This window comes from Mytilus californianus, unplaced genomic scaffold (genome assembly GCF_021869535.1).
Source record: "Mytilus californianus isolate M0D057914Y unplaced genomic scaffold, xbMytCali1.0.p SCAF_2, whole genome shotgun sequence".
In the NCBI taxonomy this organism is placed as follows: Eukaryota; Metazoa; Mollusca; class Bivalvia; order Mytilida; family Mytilidae; genus Mytilus; species Mytilus californianus.
In genome coordinates this window covers 62,670,926-62,681,610 of record NW_026262668.1, presented here as the reverse complement: position 1 = coordinate 62,681,610, position 10,685 = coordinate 62,670,926, and the positions used below count along the sequence as shown (strand labels likewise).

Below are 10,685 nucleotides of genomic sequence, written 5' to 3'. Positions count from 1 at the left end.
ATAGAATTTTTGAACAAGAAAAGACAAATATTGGTTGGGGCCAAGCGCCTCATTGCATACTTGGAAATAACAAACATAACAAAGAAATTGGTTTTTATTTCTATTCTATACACATATTTATACAATCGAAGAGTGAAATGTTTGCTAGAATTAAAATGTCAGAAAGCTTACATATATTGTCACCACAGTATCAGTTATATACGTTTGTTTAACATATGATCACATATCCGTCTAAAAAAAATCACATATATTTTTATAATTCTAGCACATTTAACATCAGAAATTTATATCGGCCTTTACCATAGGAATTTTAACTAATGAATATGAAAAAGTTGAACGTCTGTTCGTTTTATTTTCTTATTATACGTTAGTTATAAGCTTTGCAATACGGTCATCGACGCGCTTAAAATTACGTTAAAAAATGATAAGAGAAAAAGACTTTAAATGAAATTAATTTCACTCCCGGCATGCCCCAGACTAAAAATATGTCACAATAGACTGGTAAATTCCAATAAATGAAATTAATAATTTTCAATTTTCTTCTTTATTCGTGTTCATATAAAGATAAAACTTGGTGAATATGTCTCCTTATGTTATTATGAACATATCAAGATGATAATTCAAAAATCGCGAGAAACTGGGATCATCAGTAACAAACAATTCGTTTTTATCATTTTTTTTTTTGGAATCAATTGTGGCTTTTGCATTCAGCTTGAGAGATTAATTAGAGTGACAAATCAGATTGTACCATGAGAACAGTGGAGGATATTACATAACAGAGCCGACTGAATAATTATTTTCCAAAAGAGTTATCAACCTGAAATGGGCCATCGACACAAGTGTGGGTAGCCCCATCAAAGTAGTAACTATTATTTGGGCATTCTTTCAAGTATTGGTGTCCAGACAAATCACACTGAATGTATTGATGGCGGTTGCCCGTTACCGGAAACAGGAACTCTCCTGCAATAAGATGGTCGGATGTACATGGTGCTACCATCGCTTGGCAATGGCCACAAAAGGTATAACTTATGTATGTACTTCCAGTTGCACCTCCATTTCCAGGTATGATTGCAATCGGCTGTTGAGTAGTTGGATGAGCATGTATGTCTGGGCACACCATCAGTGGGTCATGTGTAGGCGGAGTATATGAATTCCTTGGAACACAGTTTCTTACGACTGGACTAAAGACGAAATTTAACTGACATGTCATTAAGAATGATTGGTGCCAAAGATCACACTGAATGTACTTGTGTGAATCGCATGGATAAGGGTAAAAAAGAGGATCGCCTACTTTATAATTTCTACAAGGATTTTCATAGCTTGACGGCACGATACACGTTAACTCGTGCTGATCCCATTCTTCATCACGGGGACAGCTCATAATCCAAGCCTTTCCCCAGACATCACAGTGAATAAATTTTGTAACATCGGTCGGATATGTAAAGAAAAAGTTTCCTTTCAATATGTTTTCCAAGGAACAAGGATTTACTAAACCAGTCAGTGGAACAGTTAAATTTGGGCAACTAGATCCTTCTCCAACGCACTGTTCGCACTCTTGGTAATAAGATTGGTTTTGTGGACAATGAACAACATACTTTTGCAGTTTTTGGTCGCACATTAAATATTTGAGCTTCGAAAATGGATGCTCAAATTTTGTATGCCCGTTTTTTAAGTTCTCTACGGTACAAACGTTTGGGAAAAGGTTCCACTTTTCTGAAAAATAGAACCAAATAAATTATATTTAGTTGTATACTACTGAATTATACAACAGAACCGCTAAAGGCTTATGCCGATTAAATGTTAAAATTAGTTCAATCATGGAAGTAAAATGAGACATATATAATACTTTCATGGTTCAATCAAAAGCATACATGCTGACCCTTATTGAGTTCGAAGGACTTGTCTAGATTAACCTTCATTATGAAAGCTCTTATAGTACCTACAGTTTAATGTTCCAAAATTTTGAAACTTTTGTTTATATCTTGTGACCTTAGTAAACGAAAATTGTATTTCAAAGCTTCTTGTTTCTTCAGTAAGCAACAGATTATTTTTATTAAAGATGCATAAAAAATGTACTCTACCTTCACAATTATCTGGGCAGGGAACTTCTACTCCATTCTGATAGCATTTAATATCTGTAAAATTTAGCACATTACATAATTAATGATTATACACTCAGGAGTGTCATGAATCAAAAATAAAAGAAGAAAGAAAACTAAAAAGTTCTAGCTTCTCTTCTAAGCGTCAAAACAACTGATTTTTTGATTAAATAACATCCCAACAAAGAGTGACGCTCAGTCTCCCTTCATACAGGACCCAACTATATGTCTCTTATTCCGTCGACTATTCCTTTGTTCTTATGACGTAGAATGAGTACAGATGTTTCTCAACCAGAATGAAAAGAAGCTAGCACTTATATTCCTCTAGAAATATTACCTTCTTCCACTTAATTAAATGTTTAGTGACATAGCTTGTGGCATCTATCCCTTAAACAACTTGGCATAACATTTTGAAATTTTTGGTTTTTCTGCTTTTTAACATATTTGATTTGGCCTTCGAGCTTATTTAATTCGAACGTCGCTAATTAGTCTATATGAAGACAAAACCAGCGTCTCGCGTATCAAATTATAAACCTGGTATCTTTGATGATTTTTTTACTGCTGGAGGTCCGTGGATCTCTCCAAGTATTCCGACCTTTTCTACCTAAATACACTGTCCGCCAAAATATCGCCAAGATGTATTAAACACCAAAAAAAAAATCAAACAAACACACAAATGTGCTACGATGTCAATAGACAAGTAGAAGTCCAGCTATAAAACAGGCAAAGTTTGGTGTCACTGTTGTCTCTATTTTCATGTAATAATAGAAATGACGTTCGCGTCTAAATGTCACCTCATCCGAAATATAATTTAATTGAGAAGTAGCAAGTGACTTACTATGGTTTCTTTGGTCTCCATCTTTAGGGTTAATACAAATTTCACAATTTCCACTTCCGCCAGAACTTTTTAGAGCGTCTACCATGTTAATGTACAGTGTATGGTCAGTGGAGCTATTTATAAACATCACACCTGGAGTTTCAGAGGAAACTGTAGTGGTGTGTTCGTAAAACGACTGGCTAGGATACGGGTTGCTAAAGGCCGTGTATATATTGGATAGTCCACATGTGACGTTGGACTGAAATTTAAAAAATGTTAACCAAGTTTAGCCTTTCTAAAAAGGTACTAAGTGCTGCGCAATATCATAAATTACGTCAACATGAAGCAATAATTGTTGATCGGGTCTTGAATACCTATACTATAATTTAATATCTTATCCTGTCCAGGACATGTTCCCAATTCTATATTTCATTCTAGCCTATCGAATTTTAGCCACATCATACGGCAGCCAATCAGAACCGATATTTGGTAAGTAAAAAAATCCAAGATGGCGTGAATAATAGCTTTGCACCCTGTTAAGCGAAACAATCAATACATATCTAAACAAGTCCATAGCTATGAATAATGTAGAAATATAAAGCATGATATGAAGCGTTGTTTTTTTCATTACTAAGTAAAGTTTTAATGTTATGAGCTGAAATCATGGCAGTTAAATTGTTTGACAAGGAGAAGCAAAAGATACCAAAGGGACATTCAAACTCATAAGTCGAAAATAAACTGACAACGCCATGACTAAAAAAGAAAAAGACCAACAGGCAAACAACCGTACACAAAACACAACATAGAAACCTAAAGACTGAGCAACACGAACCCCACCAAAAACTGGGCATGATCTCAGGTGCTCCGGAAGGGTAAGCAGATCCTGCTCCACATGTGGCACCCGTCGTGTTGCTCGTGTTAGTACACACCCGGTGATAAGTCTTATTCGGTAGGTCACATTCGGGGGAAAGGGGGCAGGATTGTTGTTATGACAATTGGAACATATTCGTTGTCATCTCTGAAACTTCATCACTTAGAACTGTTGGTTTAATAGCTTCCTTGTGAGCAGCAACCCTCTATCAAGGAAATCATGATAGGAAATACAAGCCCTGGAAATATCGTATCAACTGGGAGATATATACTCCGTATGCAGGCGCTGCTAGAATGTTGCTACATAGAAATGGAAAGTTCACAATTGGGAAGATGAAATCATCTCTTTTGTCGTAAAGTTTTGTTTTCAACCGACCCTCATTGTCAATTTCTAGATGTAAGTTAAGATATGAGGCAGACTTAACTGCATCTGTTGTATCCTTTATCTCAAGTTCGGTGTGATAGATGCGATAACATAGGCACCGAATTTTTAATTATTCAGTGAGAGAACATCAAATTTTTGGCGGAAAGTGGATTAGTTTTCTACGGGTCTTTTATAGCAAACAGTACCATATGGGTTTTGCTCGTTGTTGGCTGACATACGGTGACTTGCAGTTGTTTACATAATTGTCCATTATATAGTATCATTGATAATCAATCCATACCTTCTTATCTATATACTATACTGAACAGATAAAATCTTCCAAGGAAATCTTTGCTAGAGAGTATTATTAGTATGTCGGTCCTTTCCGCAGGATCGACTTTCAAATGCTGAATTGTTTAAATATCTACGAGCTTTTAGTTTCATTATGACTGTTGAACTTGAAAATTCATTAGATGTACTTTCAACAATATATGAAGGAGTAATCTTGAAACAAAACGTATAAATTCATATTCGAGCTTCAAAAAGTAAAATCACAAAAATACTGAACTCCGAGGAAAATTCAAAAAGGAAAGTCCCCAATCAAATGGCAAAATCAAAAAAAAACAAAAAAAACAAACACATCAAACGAATGGATAACAACTGTCATATTCCTGACTTGGTACAGGCATTTTCTTATGTAGAAAATGGTGGATTGAACCTGGTTTTATAGCTAGCTAAACCTCTCACTTGTATGACAGTCGCATCAAATTCCATTATATTGACAACGATGCGTGCACAAAACAAACAGACACAATAGGTAAAAATGTCAAAAATAGGGGTACAGCAGTCAACATTATGTTATCATTTTAATCACTATAAAAACAAACAAATGTAACGAAGAAGCACAAAAAGGCATACATCAAATTTAAAATCCTCATTTTGCTTATATTATACGATTTTATTTATCTATGTAAAATCCACCCATAAAGGATGGAAGGTTTTAAGTACTGGCGTATAATCGCGCGTTTGAAATTCGCACAGGTAGACATAAAATAATTTTGTCGTTCAAAGTATGAGGGGATACATAAATACAGAGTAACGTAAAATGGATATAGCAAAATACAGACTTAACAGTAAAAGTAATATTAATAAATAAAATAAAAAAATTGTATGGTACAAAGTATGACGATATACATAAGTACAGAGTCACGTCAAATGTATATCACAAAAAACAGACTCAACAGTGAAAGTAATATTAATAAATAAAATAATTTTGTCGTTCAAAGTATGACGGGATACATAAGCACAGAGTCACGTCAAATGGATATCTCAAAAAAACAGACTTAACAGTAAAAGTAATATTAATAAAGATAAATAAAAGAATACTATAACACGTTACTAAGATGATAAACAACGTCAGTACACAAAATCTATACTTCAAGACCATCTTGTCAAAGTGTCTCACCTCCAGTGTTACTCCTCCAATTTTGGTATTGTAAGCTAGTGTAGGACATTCACCAAGTGTACAACAGAAAGTCTTGTCTATATAAATTGGTGCTGTAACGATTAGATAGGTAGTAAAGTAAGGTTGGAATGAATCATATGTGAGGGTAAACACCAATGAAACAGCAATCATGCAGAAAAAATACATAATAAGGTCAATCAGTCGGATAACAAAAGTTTCACAGAATAACGTACAATTCAAAAGTCACAAAAAACTCTAAGCTGTCCAATATCGGTATTGACGACCAAACTACGTGTGCAAGTAAACCTATGTAGTAAAAATACAACATAAAAGAATTCCCACAGGTATTAAAAGCAAACACAAAGACTCCATTTGCTTATTTAAAAGTCCTGCCTTCTTACTCTCAAACAAAACCAGATGTATACCAAATTTATATGTTCTATTTTAAAGCACGTTAACATATAAAAAGCATAAACTACTGTATACTGTTTCAAATAATTGTAAAACTCGAAATCTTTGGAGAAGCCGCCGAAGGAGAAGATAACTAAAGACTAAGCAACATAATAACTTTACATAAGAAGTGCTCACACTGAAATTTCTTATAGACGCGTTTTTGATTAGTTGATTGTTTGTGTTTAACGCCACATTTAACAATATTGGTTATATCGTGGCGGTCGGTCTTTATTATTGGAGGAAGCTGGGTTGTCCGGAGAGAACCACCGACCTTCGAAAGGAAAACTGATATTCCTAGTCAATTAAGATTGGAGTCGAACGCACCTGGCACGTGTATCGTCCTGAATATGCATGAAATATTTGCCACTGGACGTTAAGCAACCAACAATCAATCAATCACCTGCCACGTGCGAGGTTCGAACGCGTTACTTCGGTGTTGACAGCCCAGTGGTACAGCAGATGAACTCGCTGTTTTTAATTAGAAATTTGATTTCATTTCTAAAATGATTAGTTAACTTAAAAGTTTGCAAAAGGCTTTCATCTACTTATATTAGATATAAAAAAATCAAAACGTCCGAAAGCAGTTTAAAATTCTAAGATTTTTTAAAATCGGTTTAGGATTATCCAACTAGAATTTTCCAAAGAATACAATTAATATTTGGAATTACATATTCAGACATTGTACGTTTATGATTATAACTGATAAATTGGAGCTTTTTCACCTCTCTCCCCCTTCCATATATGTCCAACAATTGCAAATTTGTACGAAATTTTCACCTAAAAATATAATCATCAGAACAATATATGTATATCATTAGTTTGGGCTTTAGATTGTTTGCTTCCAAGTCATTAGCAAACGTGATTTCCATGATTTGAAATGTGTCAAACAATAACATAAGTTTTTAAATAAGAAAAATGTTCAATAAATAGAAACAGCAAAATTTCCTTTAAAATCTTACCTCCACAAGTACTCTTTTGAATTTCTTCTTTAATGGCCTTTATCTCGGAGTAGCTGGTTACGCTGAACACATGAGTACAAGCGGGATTTGATGCTATAGTGTTCAGTGTTTGTTTCTGTATATTGTTACCAACACCTATTGAGAAAACAGTTATACCTGCTCGGTGTGCTCTTTCGGCAGCATGCCTGAGAAACAGAATGACATCTAATGTAATAAGTATATCGTTTAACATAGTGCGTTCAGTATTGTTATATAACAAGTCTTCGTGTGGTACATATTATAGTAAAGTAAGCAAACTGGGGTATAACTTATATAAAGTCAATAATTATTTCGTGATTTCTTACCTCCGCCGTACAACATAACTGTTATTATAAACTTGTTTAACCCTCCAAATGTCGATGTGCATACCCGAAGTCAGGAACTTCGTCAGTAATTGCATTTATTTTTGTTAATATCCTGAATTTATCTTTTATGAAATTCGGTATGAAGATAGATCAGTGACATTTTCTGCTACATTAATTCACTATTCGTCTGTACTTGGAGTGATAAAGAGCTTAGCAATGTATAGACACTTGCCACTTGTTGACAGACTACCGTATGCTGACTTCTCTATGTCTTTTGTTTGTTTTTGTGTCTTTGGATTGCTGCCTTATACCACACATGTATATGATGACATAAAGCTGTAGAGCTAGATAAAGAATTGCTTATGTCGTAATTATGAGCAGGGCTTCAGATAATTATCTGGAAGATATTACGAAATGATAAAAAAAATCTGCCAGATGAAAATTTTAATAATTCTATATGAATTTTATGCATTACCCAGTTGCAATTATATACAGTACCCTTGTCATTTTCCGTCGTTTTAAAATATTTTTTTCGACATAACCTAGAAATATACCTCGTGTCTATTTCGTCATTTGCATCGCCGTCCGTAATGACAACCATTACTTTAACTGCATTATTTCGGCTGCCGTGGCTGGGTGTAAAAATGTTAGTTGTAGCCAGATCTATCGCCTCACTGGTAGCGGTAGAACCACCAATGAATGGTATTGCTGCTATGGCGTTCTTCAAGTCTACTTTATTCGTATATCTATTAAGATAAAACTCGGATTTAGCATGGCTTGCATAAGATACCACAGCTACCCTGGTCTTGTTTGGTGTTATGTCAAAAGAATCAACAACGTTTCTGACAAAGTTTTTTGCTCGTGCGAAGTCATCGGTTGATAAACTGTTAGATCGATCAATGATAAAAGCTAGATCCAGTTTTTCATGTCCATGACATCCTGAAATTGAATAAGTCGGAATTATAAATCACTCTTAACAGACAGGCAAATTAGGAACAATTGACATAATCGTGGATAGATGTAAAACTATTTGTGATGGTAAATATATGCTATGAAATTATTTTTTATTACAGAAACTAGACTCTCAAAAATTATTAAAACTACACTTTACTTGAAATTTAAAATTTCTTGGACCCACACATTAAATTACAGATATTCAAAACTATCAATTTTAAACGATTATACTTTTTGAAATTTTTATCTGATCAAACATTAGACTTTAAATAGTAGAAATTTTTTTTGCAAATTCATAATTGGAGAACGAACATTTACCGGTAATGAAAGGGGGCCGATATAATAAGTTACCAACTGAGAAAACACTTTGTAATATTTGTAATTCGATAGAGGATAAATCTCATTTGTCTTTTTTATTCATTGTTAACTTAACTAAAACCTAAGAAATATATATTATGACTAACTTCTATAACTTGGTTTCCTTTTTAAAACAGTCACTTGCATTTAGGACACGAGGAATTTAAAAATTAATGTGTAACAAATATCATTGCTGTCTTTGTAGACTGTACATTTATTTACTGTTTATTTAGCATTGCAGTTGTTGTTATATGCATATGTAGGAGCCCTTTGCTGAGCGTTATAAGTGCTTGACAAATTTGAATTTGAAATAATGTGTTGATATCTAGCTATTTTACAAGATAACAAAGAAACAATGTAATATCTTTTCATTCGTGGTAATTTCTCAGTTACTCTTTTTGTTTTGCGCATACTGGCCCAAGTGCAAATAACTGTTTTTGCTGATTGATGATGATGAGCGAGACCGGGTGCGTTAAGAGGATATAAGCATGTCCTGTTACGCATGCATGTTTAGGACAGTTCAACTGAGTTCACCTATAACACGTTTTGTCGAATTGTATGGTTCTCGCATAAATGATAATCAATGACTTCTGAACTTATGATCTGATTTATGAATCATTTCTTGGATCATCTTTTTTCCGATAATCGATCTTTACACAATTTTAATATCACAAATCAAGTTTAACTACGAAGAAAACATCTGAACGCAACTTGTAAAATATCTGAACGCAGTGTAGAAAAGTTAAAATCAAACGTAAAAATTATAAGTTGAGCAACGACCTTATCAAATTAACCAAACGAATTTAATACCTTTATCGAGAATTTTTGCTTCATTTGTGAAATTGTTTCCAGCTTTATTTACGAAGTGAAGTTCGTAAAAATGAGCCTGGTCTTCTATTCGCCATTCAGTTCCGCCATGAAGTATTGTATAAAGAGCAGCTGATATTCCAGAATGCAATGGCTTCCTCAGATCAGACCATGTGACTCTACTCCAATCTATCCCGAATTGATTTCTTATAATGTTGTATTCAGCTGTTAGTCGCACTGCATTGCTATGGGTTTCGTCAAAAATGTTCTTATCAACCTTTCAATGAAATATAAGTGAACGTTATCTTTGGAGTGAGTGGTTGCGATGTTTATATTTCTTACTCTTGATGCATTCGGACATAACACAACAACGAAACAGATAGATTTATATTTTTGGCCAAAATATATTATACCTCGGGAAAACAACTATTGTCAAATTACAATTTTGAAAGGCTACCAAAATGGGAACCAAAATGGTAAATTGTTTTATTTAGCTGAACAAGATTAAATAGATAAAGTTTCTGAATTACCTTGATTTAAATATTTTCTTCATGTTGAGAAATTTTTCCAGGACACGTATTTGAAAACTTAATATTAACAAATTTTGGACTATTCTACTTTACAATGTGGCATAAAACTTTGTTTTGCAGATTTTGAGGATAACGTCTGAAATTTACATACCTGCCAAATTCCTCCATGGTATCCATCCCGAAATGTCTTAGCGTCATATCCGTTATGTGACTGAACATATGCTAACCTGACAAGGAATCTTTTGTCGTCAGCGAATAAGCAAGACTCCCTAATAAGATTAACTACAGCATCCACAACTTCTGAACCAATAGCACCGGGCTGGCGGGTTTGGTCGGCTGCATAACAGACGACAGTAAAGAGCACGAGAAGACAGCAGACGTTCAAAGACGCAGACATATTTCTCTTAACTGATAATTCGAAAGTCAATAGATCTTGGCGTAAGAAAAGGTTATCAGGGTTGAAGCTTATGTGCAAGTATAATAAAACCTTATCGAACATTAGATCGAAGATTAGAACAAGGAAGAGAGTCGACTTTTGATAGGCTATAGTCACCGAAAATCCCTCAGGAAAATCCACTAATTTTCAGTGTTGAAGTATTGAAGCTACAAACTACTCAAAATACGTTTTTTATTTATTAATATATACTGTCAGGTATATTGTAATAA

The 10,685-nt window shown here is 34.1% G+C and overlaps 1 pseudogene; it reads right to left on the bottom strand.

Annotated features, from left to right (window-relative positions):
• Window positions 1-208: 208 nt before the first annotated feature.
• On the bottom strand, window positions 209-10,416 carry LOC127729016 (collagen alpha-1(XIV) chain-like; annotated as a pseudogene).
• Window positions 10,417-10,685: the final 269 nt, after the last annotated feature.